At 50.9% G+C, this 26,082-nt stretch overlaps 1 protein-coding gene and 1 long non-coding RNA gene across 2 annotated transcripts in view; one reads left to right on the plus strand and one right to left on the minus strand.

Annotated features, from left to right (window-relative positions):
• The window catches only part of LOC144952369 (uncharacterized), a 144,103-nt gene that overhangs the window by 35,387 nt on the left and 82,634 nt on the right, over window positions 1-26,082 (minus strand). Inside the window, exon 2 of the long non-coding RNA XR_013640620.1 lies at window positions 11,567-11,649. This is a non-coding gene — a long non-coding RNA (uncharacterized LOC144952369). The remainder of the gene's footprint in view (window positions 1-11,566; window positions 11,650-26,082) is intronic.
• Window positions 1-26,082, plus strand: part of LOC144952366 (SLIT and NTRK-like protein 3) — a 58,706-nt gene that overhangs the window by 6,307 nt on the left and 26,317 nt on the right.

Here is a 26,082-nt window from a genome sequence, read left to right on the forward strand (position 1 = left end):
TAGCAGCAGTAGCAGCAGCAGTAGCAGCAGCAGTAGCAGCAGCAGTAGGGGCTACAGTGGCAGCAACAGGAGCAGTAGCCACAGTAGCAGCAGCAGTAGCAGCAGCAACAGTAGCAACAGTCGCCACAGTAGCAGCAGCAGTAGTAGTAGCAGCAGCCACAGCAGCAGCAACAGGAGCAGCAGTAGCAGCAGCAGCGGCTGCAGTGGCAGCAACAGTAGCAGCAGCCACAGCAGTAGCAGCAGTAGCAGCAGTAGCCACAGCAGCAGCAGTAGTAGCAGTAGCAGCAGTAGTAGCAGCAGCAGTAACCACAGTAGCAGCAGCAACAGCAACAGCAGCAGCAGCAGTAGCCACAGCAGCAGCAGCTGTAGTAGCAGCAGTAGCAGCAACAGCAGCAGCAGCAGTAGCCATAACAGCAGCAGCAACAGCAGCAGCAACAGCAGCAGTAGCAACAGCAGCAGCAGTAGTAGCAGCAGTAGCAGCAACAGTAGTAGCAGAAGCAGCAACAGTAGTAGCCACAGCAGCGTTAGCAGCAGCAGTAGCAGCAGCGTTGGCCAACACGTAGCGGACTACCAGGGGGTCTCTCTCTAACACGTCGTGAACGAGGCAGCAACAGGAGCAGCAGTAGCAGCAGTAGTAGTAGTAGCAGCAGCAGCAACAGCAGCAGTAGCAGCAGTGGCAGCAGCAGCAGTAGCAGCAGCAGCGGCAGCGTTGGCCAACACGTAGCGGACTACGAGGGGGTCCCTCTCTAACGCGTCGTGAACGAGGCAGCAGCAGGAGCAGCAGTAGCAGCAGTAGCCACAGTAGCGGCAGGAGCAGCAGCAGCAGCAACAGCAGCAGTAGCAGCAGTGGCAGCAGTAGCAGTAGCAGCAGCGTTGGCCAACATGTATCGGACTACGAGGGGGTCCCTCTCTAACGCGTCATGAACGAGACTCCCTGCTAAACGAGGCCCTCCGTTCTCTCTCAGCGGCAAGGGGCGAGAGGGCAGAGCGAGTTGACCTGCGGTGGCAAATGCGGAGGAAGAGGGGTGGAGGGGGATGTGTGTGTGGGGGGGGGAGGTTTGGGAGCTTAGAATTCCCGCTTAGCCGAGGCTTCTACTCGGAAGGAGCCAGTAGCTTTGATTTCTTTTTAAATCCTTTATATTAAGTTCGCTTGCTTGTTTGCTTGCTTGCGTGCTTATGACCGTGCAAATCTTTCGGTCGTTTTTTAACCCACTTCCCGTGATCCAATCGAGCTGACATTTTGCTACACAGACTCGTTGTGCGTGACAATTAATTTTCGTTAAAAAAAATTCCTAAATTTTACACTGTTTAGGGAAAAAAATTTTTTACATATGTAATTACCAATTGCTTAATGGTGGCAGACAATCATCTGACCCATAGGTGGCAGCCATCTCAAGCCAGAGGACGAGAGGACTCTAGCCGTAACGCATATAAAGGATTTATAGTGAAAAACTTTGTTTTTACGGGTTAATTTTTTGTACCCGAACATCGCCCTGGCTCGCAGACGATGTGAGGCAAAGGTCGCAACCGGGTACCCGATACCCGTACCCTACCCGATACCCGGCTACCCGTACCCGGCCGGGTACGGGTAGGCCGTGAGTCACTGGTGAGTCACCGTTTGTCACTCATTTCCCAACGTCTTGTCTCTTCTCACAATTCAAGTTCCTAGAATCAACCCACCCGCGCCTGCAACGTGGCTTCATCCCAGAGGTCGCAATCAGGTACCCAATACCCGTACCCTACCCGATACCCGGCTACCTGGCCGGGTACGGGTAGCCGTTTGCGACCCTGGTGCGGCCGGGTACGGGTACGGGTAGGCCGTGAGTCACTGGTGAGTCACCGTTTGTCACTCATTTCGGGTAGGGTACGGGTAGGGAATGGGTACCCGTTTGCGACCCCGGTGCGGCCGGGTACGGGTAAGGAATCAAAACCCGCTTGCGACCTCTGGTGCACACACACACCCCCAAATGCTCCCCACTGTCCCATCATCCTTCTGCTGCTGGGGCACGAGTGAAGGGGATTACACGCCACGCTACGGGGCGAACCCCGGCTTGCCAACTTGATGCCCCAAGGTGGCTTGGGAGATGTTAACTGCCTCGCCCGGTACGCAGGAGGTCGTGGGTTCCATCCCGACCCTGCCGGAGGCTGTTACCACGGTGATGTTAACTACCTCGCCCGGTACGCAGGAGGTCGTGGGTTCCATCCCGACCCTGCCGGAGGCTGTTACCACGGTGATGTTAACTACCTCGCCCGGTACGCAGGAGGTCGTGGGTTCGATCCCGAACCTGCCGAAGGCTGTTACCATGGTGATGTTAACTACCTCGCCCGGTACGCAGGAGGTCGTGGGTTCCATCCCGACCCCTGACGGAGGCTGTTACCACAGAGATGTTAACTACCTCGCCCGGTACGCAGGAGGTCGTGGGTTCGATCCCGAACCTGCCGGAGGCTGTTACCACGGTGATGTTAACTACCTCGCCCGGTACGCAGGAGGTCGTGGGTTCCATCCCGACCTTGCCGGAGGCTGTTACCACAGTGATGTTAACCGCCTTGCCCGGTACGCGGGAGACGATGACGATGATTTTAAAAACAGACATGCGTCCAGTCTCTGCGTGGAAGAAGCTCGGCTTTTAATTGATTTACCTCCCACGTCAACTCACCGTTGCCGAGAAATCCGCCCAAAAGGCCCCAGAAACACTCAAAGATGCCAGCCACATACAGCACTGGACTACTAAACTCTAAAGCATTTAAATTTCGATTTAAAGCTTCTTTCGTGACTGCCGGGATTCATATTATCGGTTCTTTCGGTAAAGTCACGTAGAAGGGAAATAATAAAATAATATTAATAATAAAAATAAAACAATAAAATACAATTCTCACGACGTTTCGGCCACAACACAAGCAGCCGTCCTCAGGTGAAGAACAAGGATGTCGGAAAGACAGCGTCATTCACATCATCAACATCATCATCATTAACATCATCATCAACATCATCATCATCATCTACATCATCTTTTTTTTCGGATTTAAAGCTTTCGTGACTGCAGGGATTCATATTATCGGTTCTTTCGGTAAAGTCACGTGGAAGGGAAATAATAAAATAATACAAATAAAACGCAATAACGTCGTGAGAATTTTTATTATGTTTTATTTTTAGCATTTTATTAGTTCCCTTCTACGTGACTTCACCGAAAGAACCATGAATATCTAAACCATTTGTTAATTATCTCACCCAACCGAGCTGCCGTGTAGCTTTTTCTCAGGAGCGACCCTCTGACCATCACAAACGATAGCTCAACGGAGCGCGTGGAAATGTACGGCAGTGGCACAAATGAATCTCGTAAAATGGGTGGCGACGTTGATTCCAAGTGTGGGTGGGGAAAAACCGGAGGAATCACGGGGAGGGAGAGAGAGACGCAGACTCCAAATATACAGCAGCAGGCGTCGTCAGGGTCGGGAACAAACCCACGACCTCCTGTAGACCAGGCGAGGAAGTCAACATCTCCTAGCCACCGTGATGATGATGAGAGAGAGAGAGAGACGCAGACTCCAAATATACAGCAGCAGCAAGCAGGCGTCGTCAGGGTCGGGATCGAACCCACGACCTCCTGTAGACCAGGCGAGGTAGTTAACATCTCCTAGCCACCGTGATGATGATGAGAGAGAGAGACACAGACACCACATATACAGCAGCAGGCGTTGTCAGGGTCAGGTTCGAACCCACGACCTCCTGTAGACCAGGCGAGGTAGTCAACATCTCCTAGCCACCGTGATGATGATGAGAGAGAGAGAGAGACACAGACTCCACATATACATCAGCAGCAGGCATCGTCAGCGTCGGGATCGAACCCACGACCTCCTGTGTACCAGGCGAGGTAGTTAACATCTCCTCACCACCGTTGTGATGATGATGAGAGACGCAGACTCCAAATATACAGCAGCAGCAGGCGTCGTCAGCGTCGGGATCAAACCCACGACCTCCTGTAGACCAGGCGAGGTAGTTAACATCTCCTAGCCACCGTGATGATGATGAGAGAGAGACGCAGACTCCAAATATACAGCAGCAGCAGGCGTCGTCAGGGTCAGGTTCGAACCCACGACCTCCTGTAGACCAGGCGAGGGAGTTAACATCTCCTAACCACCGTGATGATGATGAGAGAGAGAGAGACACAGACTCCACATATACAACAGCAGCAGGCATCGTCAGCGTCGGGATCCAACCCACGACCTCCTGTAGACCAGGCGAGGTAGTCAACATCTCCTCACCACCGTAGAAGAACACGCACAAAGACAAAGATCCCCCGTATAGCCACTAACAGACTGTTGGGGCAAGTGCTGTTCGCGAGCACCTGTTAAGGCCGACACGGCACACGAGGGGGTGGGTGGCCAACGCCACGCCCAAGACGCCTTGGTCTCCCCGGTGGCGATTTCTACACACCGCACCAGGTACTCATTTGAGGCTGAGTCGACCTAGGGGAGAGCCCATGACCCGTTCAGACAATCATCACTGGGGTATTGGCCGAGAGAGCGGGAATCGAACTCGAGCCGGCCGGGTTCGTAGCGCTACACACACGCATCACACACGCATCACACACGCATCACACACACGCATCACACACACATCACACACGCATCACGCGCACGCATCACGCGCACGCATCACACACGCATCACACGCACGCATCACACACGCGCATCACACACACACGCATCAAACACGCCACACACACGCATCACACGCACGCATCACACGCACGTATCACACGCACGCATCACACACACGCACCACACACGCATCACACACACGCATCACTCACGCATCACACGCGCACCACACACGCATCACACACACATCACACACGCACGCATCACACACACATCACACACGCACGCATCACACACACGCATCACACACACACGCATCACACACACACACACACGCATCACACACACACACACACGCATCACACACACACACACGCATCACACACACACGCACCACACACGCATCACACACACGCATCACTCACGCATCACACGCGCACCACACACGCATCACTCACACACACACGCACCACACACGCATCACACACACGCATCACTCACGCACCACACGCGCACCACACACGCATCACTCACACACACACGCATCACACACGCGCATCACACACGCGCACCACACACGCGCACCACACGCGCATCAAGTGCGGCGAGTTTTACGCGCGTCCTCTTGGCGAGTGCCTTGGCCATCGTGTTTAATTACTTCCATGGGGTGTGTGGGGTGTGGGGGGGGCGGTGTTGGCAGCGATGGCTTCGGTAAATTCTGTCCATAGCGGTCGGCACACGTGGGAGTCGTGCAATGAATCTCGCCCCGCGCCACTTCTGAAGGAAACTTGGGCAGTTGATGTACGCACCACCGGCAAATACCAACGGGGCAGACTCAGCAGGTGCCATGGACTGACTGCTGTGCCAGGCTAGGTGCAGGAGGCCACAGGACAGACCCAGCAGGTGCCATGGGTTGACTGCTGTGCCAGGCTAGGTGCAGGAGGAGGTCACGGGACAGAGCCAGTAGGTGCCATGGACTGACTGCTGTGCCAGGCTAGGTGCAGGAGGCCACAGGACAGACCCAGCAGGTGCCATGGGTTGACTGCTGTGCCAGGCTAGGTGCAGGAGGAGGTCACGGGATAGACCCAGCAGGTGCCGTGGACTGACTGCTGTGCCAGGCTAGGTGCAGGAGGAGGTCACGGGATAGACCAAAGCAGGTGCCATGGGTTGACTGATGTGCCAGGCTAGGTGCAGGAGGTGGTCACGGGATAGACCAAAGCAGGTGTCATGGGTTGACTGCTGTGCCAGGCTAGGTGCAGGAGGAGGTCACGGGACAGAGCCAGTAGGTGTCATGGGTTGACTGCTGTGCCAGGCTAGGTGCAGGAGGATGTCACGGGACAGACCCAGCAGGTGACATGGGTTGACTGCTGTGCCAGGCTAGGTGCAGGTGGTTATGGGACAGACCCAGCAGGTGCCATTGGTCGACCGACTGAGATGACTGGTAGATGCACCACCTGTGCCCCCTACTGTGCCAACTCGCTGTGTTTTAGACGCCCGGCGCTCTGCTCGTTGTTGTGAGCGTCGCTCCTCTGCCCCCCGTCGTTGTTGCCGGAGGGCGACTGCCTCCCTACCGCCCATTTGGCAGCAGCGTCTTGACGCACCACCAAAGACAAAGGTCCCCCGTGTAGCCTCTAACAGGCTGTAGGGGCAAGTGCTGTTAGCGAGTAGCAGCAGAGCCTATGAAGGAAGACACAGACAAAGATCCCCCGTGTAGCCTCTAACAGGCTGTAGGGCAAGTGCTGTTAGAGAGCACCACCTATGAAGGCTACCGGCACTGTGGCACACGAGGGGGGTGGGTGGCCAGCACCACGCCCGGCCGCCTTTGTCTCCCCAGTGGCGATGTTTACTACACACACCGCACCAGGTACTCATTTGAGGCTGAGTCGACCTAGGGGAGGAGGCCCAGGAACGGTTCAGATAATCGTCACCGGTGTTGGTGTTGGCCGGGTGAGCGGGAATCGAACTCGGGTGATAGCCGGGTTCACGGTGCGGCGGAGCGCGAACCGCGACACCACCACCACCACCAACAACAACAACAACAACAACCGTCATTCGCCACTAGGTGGCGGTGATGTCACTACAGCGCTTGTGCCAACCGCTACACCACCACTCCCCACACCACCATGATCACCACCATCACCACCACCAACACCACTACCACTATGAACACCACTACCACCATGAACACCACCATGAACACCACCAACAACCCCACCACCACCATCACCATCAACACCACCACCATCACTACCACCATCAACACCACCACTACCATCAACACCACCACTACCATCAACACCACCACTACCATCAACACCACCACCATCACCACAACCACCATCAACACGACTACAACCATCAACACCACCACCACCAACACGACTACCACCATCACCACCACCAACACCAACATCAACACCATCACCACCACCACCAACACCATCACCACCACCACCAACATCAACACCACCAACACCACCACTACCATCAACACCACCACTACAACCACCACCATCACCACCAACAACACCATCACCACTACCACCATGAACACCACTACCACCATGAACACCACCAATAACACCACCAACAACACCACTACCACCATCAACACCACCACCATCATCACAACCACCATCAACACGACTACAACCATCAACACCACCACCATCAACACGACTACAACCATCAACACCACCAACACCACCATCAACACCATCACCACCACCACCAACACCATCACCACCACCACCAACACCACCACCATCAACACCACCACTACCATCAACACCACCACTACCATCAACACCATCACCACAACCACCACCATCACCACCAACACCATCAACACCATCAACACCACCATCAACATCAACACCACCACCACCACCACCACCATCAACACCACCACCTACACCACCACCACCATCAACACGACTACAACCATCAACACCACCACCAGCAACACGACTACAACCATCAACACCACCAACACCACCATCAACACCATCAACACCACCACTACCACCATCAACACCACCACCAACACCACCACCATCAACACCACCACTACCATCAACACCACCACTACCATCAACACCATCACCACAACCACCACCATCACCACCAACACCATCAACACCACCATCAACATCAACACCACCACCACCACTACCACCATCAACACCACCACCTACACCACCACCACCATCAACACGACTACAACCATCAACACCACCACCAGCAACACGACTACAACCATCAACACCACCAACACCACCATCAACACCATCACCACCACCACTACCACCATCAACACCACCACCAACACCACCACCATCAACACCACCACTACCATCAACACCACCACTACCATCAACACCATCACCACAACCACCACCATCACCACCAACACCATCAACACCACCATCAACATCAACACCACCACCACCACTACCACCATCAACACCACCACCTACACCACCACCACCATCAACACGACTACAACCATCAACACCACCACCAGCAACACGACTACAACCATCAACACCACCAACACCACCATCAACACCATCACCACCACCACTACCACCATCAACACCACCACCATCAACACCACCACCATCAACACCACCACTACCATCAACACCACCACTACCATCAACACCATCACCACAACCACCACCATCACCACCAACAACACCACCACCACTACCACCATGAACACCACTACCACCATGAACACCACCAATAACACCACCAACAACACCACTACCACCATCAACACCACCACCAACACCACCACCACTACCATCAACACCACCACCATCACCACAACCACCATCAACACGACTACAACCATCACCACCAACACCACCATCAACATCACCACCACCACCACCATCAACACCACCACCTACACCACCACCACCACCACCACTACCATCAACACCACCACCACTACCATCAACACCACCACCATCACCACAACCACCATCAACACCACCACCTACACCACCACCACCACACGAATGTATTGAGCTGCACATTGTATTTGTCTCTTGTTGTTGTTTTTATCCAGAATCACCGGACGATTTTCTTTCTCTCCAGAAAACCATCAGGGCTACTCGAGAGAGCAAAACTTTGCCGGGGGTTGATAATTGTTTTTTACCCTTTTATCTGGCAACAAAACTGACACTTTTTTTTACAAGGAGTCATGTTTGCATAGACCACAATACCTGCAGTCGAAATGCAAACAAACAACACAACTCTGATAATGTATGCACTGTCCTTGAAGTTGATTGGTCCACACCCGAGACAGCTTTCCTTAGAGCCTAGTCTCACATGGTGTTGGACCAGATGACGCCAAAATGCGCCAATCAACTTCAAGGACAGTGCATACATTATCAGAGTTGTGTTTTTTGTTTGCATTCCGACCGCAGGTATTGTGGTCTATGCAAACATGACTCCTTGTAAAAAAGGTGTCAGTTTTGTTGCCAGATAAAAGGGTACAAAAACAATTATTATATTTTGCTACTGGCAAAGGAGGTTCCAATGGTGTAAATGCTTCACCCCGAGCTCTCATACTCTGATGGCGCATTGTCTTTGAGTTGTGCGCCTTTTGGCGTCATCTGGTCCAACACCATGTGAGACTAGGCTCTAAGGAAAGCTGTCTCGGGTGTGGACCAATCAACTTCAAGGACAGTGCATACATTATCAGAGTTGTGTTTTTTGTTTGCATTCCGACCGCAGGTATTGTGGTCTATGCAAACATGACTCCTTGTAAAAAATGTGTCAGTTTTGTTGCCAGACAGAAGGGTAAAAAACCAATTATCATATTATTTACTGGCAAATGAGGTACCAATGCTTTGCTGTGGGTTGTTCACTCTCCAACACACACGAACCGCTTTAGTGCCAAACCTGTCAACGTTTGTATTAACCGCGACACAAAGCTTGCTTACCGATCGGCCCTTGCGTGCGCGCGCGCGTGTGTGTGTGGTGGGGGTGGGGAGTGGTGGTGTAGTGGTTAGCGCGCTGCGCTTTGAACCTGGCGACCCGGGTTCGATTCCCGCTCGCGGCAAACACCAGTGACGATTATCTGAACCGGTCCTGGGCCTCCCCTAGGTCGACTCAGCCTCAAATGAGTACCTGGTGCGGTGTGTAAACATCGCCACTAGGGAGACAAAGGCGGTCGGGCGTGGTGCTGGCCACCAAACCCCCTCGTGTGCCGTTGCGGACTTCATAGGTGCTCGCTAACAGCACTTGCCCCTACAGTCTGTTAAGGCTATACGGGGGGTCTTTGTCTTTGTATGTGTGTCTGTGTGTGTCTGTGTGCGTGTGTGTGCGTGTGTGTGCGTGTGTGGTGGGGCGGTTGTGGCGTTATTAACGACACGGCATGTGCACACTCACGCGCGATCTAGACCACCCAAATGATGTAGGAAGCAAAAAGAAAACACGGCCTCCTGCACGATAGCTCAACCAACTGGCTCATCGTCATCATCATCATCGTCGTCGTCATCGTCGCGTGGAAATGTACAGCGGCCAAGTAATCTCTATTCGCGTGGTGACGTTGATTCTAAACGTGAAGGGGAAAAACCGGAGGGATCTGGAGAGAAAAATCCACGCGACCACGGGGAGAGAAAGATAAATTAAAACTCCAAATATACAGCAGCAGCAGCAGGCATCGTCAGGGTCGGGATGGAACCCACGACTTCCTGTAGACCAGGCGAGGAAGTCAACATCTCCTAGCCACGCCACCGTGATGATGATGATGAGAGAGAGAGACGCAGACTCCAAACATACAGCAGCAGGTCGGGATGGAACCCACGACTTCCTGTAGACCAGGCGAGGTAGTCAACATCTCCTAGCCACCGTGATGATGAGAGAGAGAGAGACGCAGACTCCAAACATACAGCAGCAGGTCGGGATGGAACCCACGACTTCCTGTAGACCAGGCGAGGTAGTCAACATCTCCTAGCCACCGTGATGATGATGATGAGAGAGAGAGACGCAGACTCCAAACATACAGCAGCAGGTCGGGATGGAACCCACGACTTCCTGTAGACCAGGCGAGGTAGTCAACATCTCCTAGCCACCGTGATGATGATGATGATGAGAGAGAGACGCAGACTCCAAACATACAGCAGCAGGTCGGGATCGAACCCACGACTTCCTGTAGACCAGGCGAGGTAGTCAACATCTCCTAGCCACCGTGATGATGATGATGAGAGAGAGAGACGCAGACTCCAAACATACAGCAGCAGGTCGGGATGGAACCCACGACTTCCTGTAGACCAGGCGAGGTAGTCAACATCTCCTAGCCACCGTGATGATGATGATGAGAGAGAGAGACGCAGACTCCAAACATACAGCAGCAGGTCGGGATCGAACCCACGACTTCCTGTAGACCAGGCGAGGTAGTCAACATCTCCTAGCCACCGTGATGATGATGATGAGAGAGAGAGACGCAGACTCCAAACATACAGCAGCAGGTCGGGATGGAACCCACGACTTCCTGTAGACCAGGCGAGGTAGTCAACATCTCCTAGCCACCGTGATGATGATGATGAGAGAGAGAGACGCAGACTCCAAACATACAGCAGCAGGTCGGGATGGAACCCACGACTTCCTGTAGACCAGGCGAGGTAGTCAACATCTCCTAGCCACCGTGATGATGAGAGAGAGAGAGAGACGCAGACTCCAAACATACAGCAGCAGGTCGGGATGGAACCCACGACTTCCTGTAGACCAGGCGAGGTAGTCAACATCTCCTAGCCACCGTGATGATGAGAGAGAGAGAGAGACGCAGACTCCAAACATACAGCAGCAGCAGGCATTGTCAGGGGTCAGGATCGAACCCACGACCTCCTGCGTACCAAGCGAGGTAGTCAACATCTCTTCAGGGTTGCAGTAATTTAAAATTATTTTTTCAATGACTTTTTTGTTGAAGACGTGCGGAGCTCACCTTTGAACTTTGCGTGCGCCGGGGTGGTTGTAGAATCGTCAACCCAGCGGCTCGTCAATGCCCGAAAATGAGTCTTATTTCACCTGCGGGAGAAGTTGGACATTTGTTATTTGGTGTTGCCCATAGACTCAACACTGCACCATAGACTCAGCACTGCACCATAGACTCAACACTGCACCATAGACTCAACACTGCACCATAGACTCAACACTGCACCATAGACTCAACACTGCCCATAGACTCAGCACTGCACCATAGACTCAACACTGCACCATAGACTCAACACTGCACCATAGACTCAACACTGCACCATAGACTCAACACTGCACCATAGACTCAACACTGCACCATAGACTCAACACTGCACCATAGACTCAACACTGCACCATAGACTCAACACTGCACCATAGACTCAACACTGCACCATAGACTCAACACTGCCCATAGACTCAGCACTGCACCATAGACTCAACACTGCACCATAGACTCAACACTGCATCATAGACTCAACACTGCACCATAGACTCAACACTGCACCATAGACTCAACACTGCACCATAGACTCAACACTCCACCATAGACTCAACACTGCACCATAGACTCAACACTGCACCATAGACTCAACACTGCACCATAGACTCAACACTGCCCATAGACTCAGCACTGCACCATAGACTCAACACTGCACCATAGACTCAACACTGCACCATAGACTCAACACTGCACCATAGACTCAACACTGCACCATAGACTCAACACTGCACCATAGACTCAACACTGCACCATAGACTCAACACTGCACCATAGACTCAACACTGCACCATAGACTCAACACTGCACCATAGACTCAACACTGCACCATAGACTCAACACTGCACCATAGACTCAACACTGCACCATAGACTCAGCACTGCACCATGGACTCAACACTGCACCATAGACTCAACACTGCACCATAGACTCAACACTGCACCATAGACTCAACACTGCACCATAGACTCAACACTGCACCATAGACTCAACACTGCACCATAGACTCAACACTGCACCATAGACTCAACACTGCCCATAGACTCAACACTGCACCATAGACTCAACACTGCACCATAGACTCAACACTGCACCATAGACTCAACACTGCACCATAGACTCAACACTGCACCATAGACTCAACACTGCACCATAGACTCAACACTGCACCATAGACTCAACACTGCCCATAGACTCAACACTGCCCATAGACTCAACACTGCACCATAGACTCAACACTGCACCATAGACTCAACACTGCCCATAGACTCAACACTGCACCATAGACTCAACACTGCACCATAGACTCAACACTGCACCATAGACTCAACACTGCACCATAGACTCAACACTGCCCACAGACTCAGCACTGCACCATAGACTCAACACTGCACCATAGACTCAACACTGCCCATAGACTCAACACTGCACCATAGACTCAACACTGCACCATAGACTCAACACTGCACCATAGACTCAACACTGAACCATAGACTCAACACTGCACCATATACTCAACACTGCACCATAGACTCAACACTGCACCACAGACTCAGCACTGCACCACAGACTCAACACTGCACCATAGACTCAGCACTGCACCATAGACTCAGCACTGCACCATACACTCAACACTGCACCATAGACTCAGCACCGCACCATAGACTCAGCACTGCACCATAGACTCAACACTGCACCATAGACTCAGCACCGCACCATAGACTCAACACTGCACCATAGACTCAGCACTGCACCATAGACTCAACACTGCACCATAGACTCAACACTGCACCATAGACTCAACACTGCCCATAGACTCAAGACTGCATCATAGACTCAACACTGCCCATAGACTCAACACTGCCCATAGACTCAACACTGCACCATAGACTCAACACTGCCCATAGACTCAACACTGCCCATAGACTCAACACTGCACCATAGACTCAACACTGCACCATAGACTCAACACTGCCCATAGACTCAACACTGCACCATAGACTCAACACTGCACCATAGACTCAACACTGCACCATAGACTCAACACTGCACCATAGACTCAACACTGCACCATAGACTCAACACTGCACCATAGACTCAACACTGCACCATAGACTCAACACTGCCCATAGACTCAACACTGCCCATAGACTCAACACTGCACCATAGACTCAACACTGCACCATAGACTCAACACTGCCCATAGACTCAACACTGCACCATAGACTCAACACTGCACCATAGACTCAACACTGCACCATAGACTCAACACTGCACCATAGACTCAACACTGCCCACAGACTCAGCACTGCACCATAGACTCAACACTGCACCATAGACTCAACACTGCCCATAGACTCAACACTGCACCATAGACTCAACACTGCACCATAGACTCAACACTGCACCATAGACTCAACACTGAACCATAGACTCAACACTGCACCATATACTCAACACTGCACCATAGACTCAACACTGCACCACAGACTCAGCACTGCACCACAGACTCAACACTGCACCATAGACTCAGCACTGCACCATAGACTCAGCACTGCACCATACACTCAACACTGCACCATAGACTCAGCACCGCACCATAGACTCAACACTGCACCATAGACTCAGCACTGCACCATAGACTCAACACTGCACCATAGACTCAGCACCGCACCATAGACTCAACACTGCACCATAGACTCAGCACTGCACCATAGACTCAACACTGCACCATAGACTCAACACTGCACCATAGACTCAACACTGCCCATAGACTCAAGACTGCATCATAGACTCAACACTGCCCATAGACTCAACACTGCCCATAGACTCAACACTGCACCATAGACTCAACACTGCCCATAGACTCAACACTGCCCATAGACTCAGCACTGCACCAGACTCAACACTGCACCATAGACTCAGCACTGCACCATAGACTCAACACTGCACCATAGACTCAACACTGCACCATAGACTCAACACTGCACCATAGACTCAACACTGCACCATAGACTCAACACTGCCCATAGACTCAGCACTGCACCAGACTCAACACTGCACCATAGACTCAGCACTGCACCATAGACTCAGCACTGCACCATAGACTCAACACTGCACCATAGACTCAACACTGCCCATAGACTCAACACTGCCCATAGACTCAGCACTGCACCAGACTCAACACTGCACCATAGACTCAGCACTGCACCATAGACTCAACACTGCACCATAGACTCAACACTGCACCATAGACTCAACACTGCACCATAGACTCAACACTGCACCATAGACTCAACACTGCACCATAGACTCAACACTGCACCATAGACTCAACACTGCACCATAGACTCAACACTGCACCATAGACTCAACACTGCACCATAGACTCAACACTGCACCATAGACTCAACACTGCACCATAGACTCAACATTGCACCATAGACTCAACACTGCACCATAGACTCAACACTGCACCATAGACTCAACACTGCACCATAGACTCAACACTGCACCATAGACTCAACACTGCACCATAGACTCAACACTGCACCATAGACTCAACACTGCACCATAGACTCAACACTGCACCATAGACTCAACACTGCACCATAGACTCAACACTGCACCATAGACTCAACATTGCACCATAGACTCAGCACTGCCCCATAGACTCAACACTGCACCATAGACTCAACACTGCACCATAGACTCAGCACTGCACCATAGACTCAACACTGCACCATAGACTCAACACTGCACCATAGACTCAGCACTGCACCATAGACTCAACACTGCACCATAGACTCAACACTGCCCATAGACTCAGCACTGCCCCATAGACTCAACACTGCACCATAGACTCAACACTGCACCATAGACTCAGCACTGCACCATAGACTCAACACTGCACCATAGACTCAACACTGCACCATAGACTCAACACTGCACCATAGACTCAACACTGCACCATAGACTCAGCACTGCACCATAGACTCAACACTGCACCATAGACTCAACACTGCACCATAGACTCAACACTGCACCATAGACTCAACACTGCCCATAGACTCAACACTGCACCATAGACTCAGCACTGCACCATAGACTCAGCACTGCACCATAGACTCAACACTGCACCATAGACTCAACACTGCACCATAGACTCAACACTGCACCATAGACTCAGCACTGCACCATAGACTCAACACTGCACCATAGACTCAACACTGCCCATAGACTCAGCACTGCACCATAGACTCAGCACTGCACCATAGACTCAGCACTGCACCATAGACTCAACACTGCACCATAGACTCAACACTGCACCATAGACTCAACACTGCACCATAGACTCAACACTGCACCATAGACTCAACACTGCACCATAGACTCAACACTGCACCATAGACTCAACACTGCACCATAGACTCAACACTGCACCATAGACTCAACACTGCACCATAGACTCAACACTGCCCATAGACTCAACACTGCACCATAGACTCAACACTGCCCATAGACTCAGCACTGCACCATAGACTCAACACTGCCCATAGACTCAGCACTGCACCATAGACTCAACACTGCACCATAGACTCAACACTGCACCATAGACTCAACACTGCACCATAGACTCAACACTGCCCATAGACTCAGCACTGCACCATAGACTCGACACTGCACCATAGACTCCACACTGCCCATAGACTCAGCACTGCACCATAGACTCGACACTGCACCATAGACTCCACACTGCACCATAGACTCAACACTGCACCACAGACTTAACACTGCACCACAGACTCAACACTGCACCATAGACTCAACACTACGCACCTCTGATGATCACGGAGGGCTACGTACGGTGCGAAAGAATATCTCTGGGATACCATTGTTTGCCAGTATCAAAGTATTCAAGAATCAGAATAGGTTTTTACCCTTTCTGGCAATAAAACAGGTAGGTTGTGTGTAAGATGTTCTCAAAGACCAAACGGATGACACCTTTCGCAAGGAATCAAATTACCGCATTCACCCAGACATGGACATGTGGTAGAAACACGCAAACACGCTCCGATAATAATAAAAAAGCATCGTCTTTTCAAACTGATTGGCCTCCATCAGAGACAAGCAGGGGGTGCCGTGGTGGCTAGGAAATGTTAACTACCTCGCCTGGTATACAGGAGGTATTGGGCTCGATCCCGACCCTGACGACGCCTGCTGTTGCTGTATATTTGGAGCCTGCGTCTCTCTCTCTCTCATTATCATCACGGTGGCTAGGAGATGTTGACTACCTCGCCTGGTCTACAGGAGGTCTTGGGTTCGATCCTGACCCCTGACAATGTTTGTTGCTGTATATTTAGAGTCTGCGTCTTTTTGTCTCTCTCCCCGTGGTGACGTTGACTTTTCTCCGGCTCCTTAGGTTTTTCCCTCAACAATTATATAATCAACGTCTCCTAGCCACCGTGATGATGATGACAGAGAGACGCAGACTCCAAATAAACAACAGCAGACGTTGTCAAGGTCGGGATCGAACCCGCGACCTCCTGCGTACCAGTCGAGGTAGTCAACATTTCCTAGCCACCGTGATGATGATGAGAGAGAGAGACGCAAACGCTAAATATACAGCAGCAGGCATCAGGGTCGGGATCGAGCCCACGACCTCCTGCGTACAAGGCGAGGTAGTCATCATCTCCTAGACACGGCGATGAGGACGAGAGAGAGAAGGAGAGACGCAAACTTCAAATATACAGCAGCAGGCGTCAGGGTCGGGATGGAACCCACGACCTCCTGTATACCAGGCGAGGTAGTTAACATGATAATTGGTTCTTTACCCTTCTATCTGGCAACAAAACTGACACCTTTTTACAAGGAGTCATGTTTGCATAGACCGCAATACCTGCAGTCATAATACAAACAAAAAACATAACTCTGATAATGTATGCACTGTCTTTGAAGTTGATTGGTCCACACCCGAGACAGCTTTCCTTAGAGCCTAGTCTCACATGGTGTTGGACCAGATGACGCCAAAAGGCGCACAACTCAAAGACAGCGCACTATCAGAGTCTATGAGTTGTGCGCCTTTTGGCGTCATCTGGTCCAACACCATGTGAGACTAGGCTCTAAGGAAAGCTGTCTCGGGTGTGGACCAATCAACTTCAAGGACAGTGCATACATTATCAGAGTTATGTTCTTTTGTTTGTATTACGACTGCAGGTATTGCGGTCTATGCAAACATGACTCCTTGCAAAAAGGTGTCAGTTTTGTTGCCAGATAGAAGGGTAAACAAACAATTATCACAACTCTACTACTGTCTTACTCCTTCATGCTGTTGACCGACAGCGTGAGAGGGAGGGAGGGAGAGAGACTTGCTGCCACGTGGCCTCACCCTCCGTTCGTTCCAGATCTGACCACGTGTTGCCCGTCTCCACCCCCTTTCAATACCCGGGTCACGTGGTACCTTTCAACCAGTCCTGGTTAACCTCCCTGGAATCTTCCAGATTCCATCCAACGATCCAAGGACCACGCCCCTAACTCGTCCCCCCATTGGCTGTGGCTAAAGCCAGCAGATCCAATCATCTCCTTCCAGGTGTCACCTTCCCATGACGTCAGGGCCACGCCCCTAGACCTCTCCCCATTGGCTATGGGCCTGGACCGGTAGAGCCAATCATCGTAACGAGGTGTGATCAATCAACCACCCGGACATACCCTCACATTACAGTTGCATTCATGCACAGGGTTGCAAACAGCGAGGTCCGCTCATGATAAGCGGGTGGCCTGGATGACAGCAGACAGGGAGACGCCAGCAACTAGGGAAAGAGGCAGCGATTGTCCGGCTGCAAACGCGGGGTAGGCGCCACGGAGGCGAGAGATAGAGGCGATGAGGGGGAGAGGACACGTGCAAGAGAAGCCGGAAAGACGCCGGCTTGACGAGGGCCATCTGATGATACTTAATGAGGAGGGGCGTATAAGAGGAACGTTTGAGGCAGTTGGGTTGAGTCGGTTGGAGATGGAGCAGTGAAGAGATTCGGGACCTCGCCCATCCACACCTCGTCCTAACCCAGCGGTGTTGGCTGAACCCCCGCTGGGGGGCACAGGCGAGGTTGGAGGTGCAGGTGTGGAGAGGCTAGCGGAATCTTTAGTCCGAGTGCGATGAGGCTAGCAGGGTGAAAAGCTAGCAGAGTATAGAGAGAGAGAGAGACGTAGGTAAAAAATGAAATTAATAAAAATAAAACAATAAAAATCACGACGTTTCGGAGGCAACACAAGTCTCCGTCATCAGGTGGGACCGTCACAGCCAGATTAGCTGCATCAAGTGAGGCAAGGATTCAAGATGTAATCCCTTAAAAGCAAGTTGAGGGGAGAGGGGGGGGGGGGAGCTCATCATTGGTTACCACATTCTGATGAGCTCCCCCCCCCTCTCCTCCCCACTCAACTTGCTTTTAAGGGCTTACATCTTGAATCCTTGCCTCACTTCATGCAGCAAATCTGGCTGTGACGGTCCCACCTGATGACGGAGACTTGTGTTGCCTCCGAAACGTCGTGATTTTTAATGTTTTATTTTGATTAATTTCATGTTTTACCTACACGGTGACTTTACCGAAAGAACTAAGAGTATGAATCCTTGCAGTCACGAAAGCTTCAAATCTAGAATAAATACAGAGAGAGAGTCCGTGGACAGGCTAGCGGAGCGCGCGAGGGAGTGAGCTCGAAGTAGCTGGCTAGCAGAGGAAGAGTTCGTGACAGGACTCCGTGGAGTTGAACAAGAGGAACATCCGTGTGGGATGCTGTGAATAAAGCAGAGGTCGCAAACGGGTTTTGATTCCTTACCCGTACCCGGCCGCACCAGGGTCGCAAACGGGTACCCGTACCCGGCCGGGTACGGGTAGCCGGGTATCGGGTAGGGTACGGGTATCGGGAACCCGGTTGCGACCTCTGCAATAAAGTGACACAGGAGAAAAAGACGAAGTTGTCCGCGTGACTAAACACCACACTGCAGTAGTAACAGCTACAGTAGCAGCAGCAGCAGCAGCAGCAGCGTGAGGTGGTGTTACCCATAACAGGTGTTCTTCAGGTTCGAGCGCGTAAACATAAATGTGTCGTTAAACCCACCGCCGCCACCAGCGCCACCAACCCGACACGGCCAATTACGGCAGCGTTTGTGTCATGGAAGCATCAGGTGGCCAATTAGTTACCGGCTCGGCACACACGGCTTGTGCGCCTTAGAGAAGAGATGCCCTTTGCGCATTCCGAGCGATTTTTTCTTTACATTTCTGTCCCCCTCCTCCACCCCCCCCCCCCCCCCGCATAAATGTAACCTCCTTAAAAATCGGCTGACCAACGGAAAGGTCGTCGCCGAGCTTAACGTCCACGGAGCTGACAAGGAACATGGACAAAGAAGAAAGGTTGGGGGAGGGCCTGTCGCTGTGAGCCGGCCCCGTGAAACCACGGGGGTTTTCTGAGCAACCAACCAATGTTGCAAACCACGTAGATCATCACCTGAAATGAATAGTGGATCATCACCTGAAATGACAAGTGGATCATCACCTGAGACACCACGTGGTTCATCACCTGAGACACCACGTGGTTCATCACCTGAGACACCACGTGGTTCATCACCTGAGACACCACGTGGTTCATCACCTGAGACACCACGTGGTTCATCACCTGAGACACCACGTGGTTCATCACCTGAGACGCCACGTGGTTCATCACCTGAGACGCCACGTGGTCCATCACCTGAGATACCACGTGGTTCATCACCTGAGATGCCACGTGGTTCATCACCTGAGACACCACGTGGTCATCACCTGAGACACCACGTGGTTCATCACCTGAGACACCACGTGGAACATCACCTGAGACACCACGTGATTCATCACCTGAGACGCCACGTGGTTCATCACCTGAGACACCACGTGGTTCATCACCTGAGACACCACGTGGTTCATCACCTGAGATGCCACGTGGTTCATCACCTGAGACACCACGTGGTTCATCACCTGAGATGCCACGTGGTTCATCACCTGAGACACCACGTGGTTCATCACCTGAGACGCCACGTGGTTCATCACCTGAGATGCCACGTGGTCCATCACCTGAGATACCACGTGGTTCATCACCTGAGACACCACGTGGTCATCACCTGAGACACCACGTGGTTCATCACCTGAGACACCACGTGGAACATCACCTGAGACACCACGTGATTCATCACCTGAGACGCCACGTGGTTCATCACCTGAGACACCACGTGGTTCATCACCTGAGACACCACGTGGTTCATCACCTGAGATGCCACGTGGTTCATCACCTGAGACACCACGTGGTTCATCACCTGAGATGCCACGTGGTTCATCACCTGAGACACCACGTGGTTCATCACCTGAGACACCACGTGGTTCATCACCTGAGACACCACGTGGTTCATCACCTGAGACACCACGTGGTGCATCACCTGAGACACCACGTGGTGCATCACCTGAGACACCACGTGGTTCATCACCTGAGATGCCACGTGGTTCATCACCTGAGACACCACGTGGTTCATCACCTGAGACACCACGTGGTTCATCACCTGAGACACCACGTGGTTCATCACCTGAGACACCACGTGGTTCATCACCTGAGACACCACGTGGTTCATCACCTGAGACACCACGTGGTGCATCACCTGAGACACCACGTGGTTCATCACCTGAAATGCCACGTGGTTCATCACCTGAGAAGCTACATGGACCATCTACTGAGATGCTCCTGTGCAGAATATTGGGAAAAGACCGTTGTAGGTTGGACAGGAGAGACGCTGACGAAGAAGGTAGCCAATTAGACACGATAAATGATTTTTCTTGGTTCTTTCGGCAAAGTCACGGAGAATGGAAATAATAAAATAATAAAAATAAAACATAATAAAATAATTCTCACGACGTTTCGGCCACAACGCATGCAGCCATTCAGACGCTGTCTTATCGACAGACCTGTTCTTCACCTGAGGACGGCTGCTTGCGTCTGAATGAACACCACCAAGCTTGGCATATACGGAAAGACAGCGTCTGAATGAACACCACCAAGCTTGGCATATACAGAAAGACAGCGTCTGAATGAACACCACCAAGCTTGGCAGCGTATATGCCAAGCATGGTGGTGTTCATTCAGACGCTGTCTTTCCGACAGACCTGTTCTTCACGTGAGGACGGCTGCTTGCGTTGTGGCCGAAACGTCGTGAGAATTGTATTTTATTATGTTTTATTTTATTATTTTATTATTTCCATTCTACGTGACTTTACCGAAAGAACCAAGAAGATGAATCCCTGCAGTCACGAAAGCTTTAAATCGAAATATGATATATTATTGTTATATTAATATCTGTATTATGGAAATTCATACCTATTAAAGAAAAGTAGCAGATGCTCAGTCAGGAACATAATCCTCCCCCCCCGCCCCCGCCGTATATCATCGTTGTAAACCAGTCCTCCAAATAAGCCGGGGACATTGCGAAAATATCGAGGCAGGAGCTTCCTATCAACGCTATTATTGTACTACCTTACGTACCATTGGTAATTCATCAATTAAATCTGCTATTATAAAATCCTTTATATTAAGTTCACTTGCTTGCTTGCGCGCTTACGACCGTGCAAATCTTTCGGTCGTGTTTTAACCCACTTCCCGTGATCCAATCGAGCTGACATTTTGCACACAGACCTCGTTGTGCGTGACAATTTATTTTAGTGAAATTTTTTTCCAAAATTTTACACTTTTTAGGAAAAAATAAATTATATGTAATTACCAATTGCTTAATGGTGGCAGGCAATCATCTGACCCATAGGTGGCAGCCATCTCAAGCCAGAGGACGAGAGGACTCTAGCCGCCACGCATATAAAGGATTTATAGTGAAAAACTTTGTTTTTACGGGTTAATTTTTTGTACATAACACGGGTTTTTTGGGGAACACCACGTAAATAAACGTGTCGTTAAACCCGCCACCACCCGACACACAGACCGTCCATTGTGAATCCATCTCGACTGACGTCGTTTCGATTCACGGGGCCTTTCCCAGGAACGTAACCCAACGTAGGTCCGAGGAGCGCCTGTACAGGTTGCACTCGCACGCACGCTGCTGCAGGTGTCAAGGTCAAGTGTACGTACGGCTTCTTTAGCGCCGTACGTAGCCAACCGTTCTAATCGGAGGTGCGGAGTGTTGAGTCTATGGTGCAGTGTAGCGTCTATGGTGCAGTGTAGCGTCTATGGTGCAGTGTTGAGTCTATGGGCAGTGTTGAGTCTATGGGAAGTGTTGAGTCTATGGTGCAGTGTTGAGTCTATGGGAAGTGTTGAGTCTATGGTGCAGTGTTGAGTCTATGGTGCAGTGTTGAGTCTATGGGCAGTGTTGAGTCTATGGGAAGTGTTGAGTCTATGGTGCAGTGTTGAGTCTATGGTGCAGTGTTGAGTCTATGGTGCAGTGTTGAGTATATGGGCAGTGTTGAGTATATGGGCAGTGTTGAGTCTGTGGTGCAGTGTTGAGTCTATGGGGCAGTGCTTAATCTATGGTGCAGTGTTGAGTCTATGGGGCAGTGCTTAATCTATGGTGCAGTGTTGAGTATATAGGCAGTGTTGAGTCGATGGGCAGTGTTGAGTCTATGGTGCAGTGTTGAGTCTATGGTGCAGTGTTGAGTCTATGGTTCAGTGTAGAGGCTATAGTGCAGTGTTGAGTCTATGGTGCAGTGTTGAGTCTATGGTGCAGTGTTGAGTCTATGGTGCAGCTACCGCTACTACTACTGCTGCTACTGCAGCTACTGCTGCTGCGACTACTGCTGCTGATGGTACTACTGCTGATACTGTCCCTACTTCTGCTGCTACTACTGCTGATACTGCTGCTACAACTGCTATCACTGCTTTTTGAAATCAAACGCGTCGACAGAATCAACGGCGGAGTTATTTTCTCTCTCTCTCTCCGCGAATCGTCCACACCGCGCGGGCGGGCAGGAGGTGGGGGGCATTAAATCGGCATCGCGCCAGCCGTGCCAAAAAGCCTCTTTCACGCGGTTGCTGCTCGGGTTTGGAGTGTGGGGGTGGAAGCAGGCGTTCAATCAGAGTCAGGATTTCTCCCGCTTAATTGTAGTAATTCACTGGTGGGCCTGTGGCCACAACATCTGTGGCAGCCATAAAGGCCACGCCGCTTGCCTCCCGCGCGGCAGGAGGTCGTCGGTTTGATTCACGACCCCTGACGATGCCCGCCGCTGTATATTTGGAGTCTGCGTCTCTCTCTCATCATCATCATCATCACGGTGGCTAGGAGATGTTAACTACCTCGCCCCGTAAGCGGCAGGTCGTGGGTTCAATCCCAACTCTGACGATGACTGCCGCTGTATATTTGGAGTCTGCGTCTCTCTCTCATCATCATCATCGCGGTGGCTAGGAGATGTTAACTACCTCGCCTGGTGTACAGGAGGTCGTGGGTTCGATCCTTGACCCTGACGATGCCTGCTGCTGCTGTATATGTGGAGTCTGCGTCTCTCTCTCATCATCATCATCATCACGGTGGCTAGGAGATGTTGACTACCTTGCCTGGTCTGCAGGAGGTCGTGGGTTCGATCCTTGACCCTGACGATGCCTGCTGCTGCTGTATATGTGGAGTCTGTGTCTCTCTTTCTCATCATCATCACGGTGGCTAGGAGATGTTAACTACCTTGCCTTGTCTACAGGAGGTCGTGGGTTCGATCCTTGACCCTGACGATTTCTGCTGCTGCTGTATATTTGGAGTCTGCGTCTCTCTCTCATCATCATCATCATCACGGTGGCTAGGAGATGTTGACTACCTTGCCTGGTCTACAGGAGGTCGTGGGTTCGATCCCAACTCTGACGACGCCTGCTGCTGTATATTTGGAGTCTGCGTCTCTCTCATCATCATCATCACGGTGGCTAGGAGATGTTAACTACCTCGCCCCGTACGCGGCAGGTCGTGGGTTCGATCCCCGATCCCTGACAAAGCCTGCTGCTGTATACGGTGATAACCGCCTCCTCTTAGTGACGGCGATTGGTTTCCACGAAACCGGCCGTGATTCGATTTGGAACAGGAAATGCACATTAGAGGCTTCATTCGTTCTGACAGCATTGAAGGTTACCCCCCCCCCCCCCATTTTCACCCAAACAACGTACTGTATAATATTTAAACAATGAATAGTATTATGTAAAGATATATAACAATGTTGTGAACGCATGTTAAAAAGAAACGCGGTCAATCGATGCATTAATGAATGTTTACTGTACCTACAACAGACCGTCGTTAACAGGGGAATGGACGGAAAGTGAACCACATATTGCTCGATGGTGACACTACACTACTACACTATATACTACTATACACTACACTATACACTATACTATACACTACACACTATATACTACACTACACACTATATACTACACTACACACTATATACTACACTATACACTACACACTACAATACACTACACAATATACTACTATACACTACACTATATACTACTACACTACACTATACACTACTATACACTACTATACACTACACTATAATACACTACACTATACACTACACTACACTATATACTACTATACAATACACTACACTATACACTATGTTACTATACACTACTATACACTACTACACTACACACTATATAAATTATGTTACTATCACTATGCTACTATACACTACGAAACATTACACTAAACACTACACTACTATATACTACACTATACACTACGCTACAATACACAACAATACACTACACTATACGCTACGATACACTATACACTACTATAAACTATGTTACTATACACTACGCTACTATACACTACACTATACACTACTATACTACACACTACACTACACTACGCTACAATACACTACACTATACACTACACTATACACTATGTTACTATCACTACGCTACTATACACTACGATACATTACACTATACACTACTATATACTACACTATACACTACGCTACAATACACAACAATACACTACACTATACGCTACTATAAACTACACTATACACTACTATACACTACACTATACACTACTACAAACTATGTTACTATACACTACGCTACTATACACTACACTACTATAAACAACGCTACTACACACTACACATTCGGCTTTATGGAGGTCCGTCGTGAAAATTGATAGCAGGACTCAAATACTCGATAAATGTGGAGGGGGAAAAACCGGAGGGATCCGGAGTAAAATCCACGCGACCACCACAGGGAGAGAGAGACGCAGACTCAAAATATACAGCATCAGCAGGCGACCTCAGGGGTCGGGGATCAAACCCACGATCTCCCGCGCACCAGGCGAGGTAATTAACATTTCCCAACCACCGTGATGATGATGACAGACAGAGACGCAGACTCCAAATATACAGCAGCAGGCGTCGTCAGGAGTCGGGGATTGAACCCACGATCTCCCGCGCACCAGGCGAGGTAGTTAACATGTCCCAACC

The sequence above is a fragment of the Lampetra fluviatilis genome, chromosome 67, assembly GCF_964198595.1.
Source record: "Lampetra fluviatilis chromosome 67, kcLamFluv1.1, whole genome shotgun sequence".
Taxonomy (NCBI): domain Eukaryota; kingdom Metazoa; phylum Chordata; class Hyperoartia; order Petromyzontiformes; family Petromyzontidae; genus Lampetra; species Lampetra fluviatilis.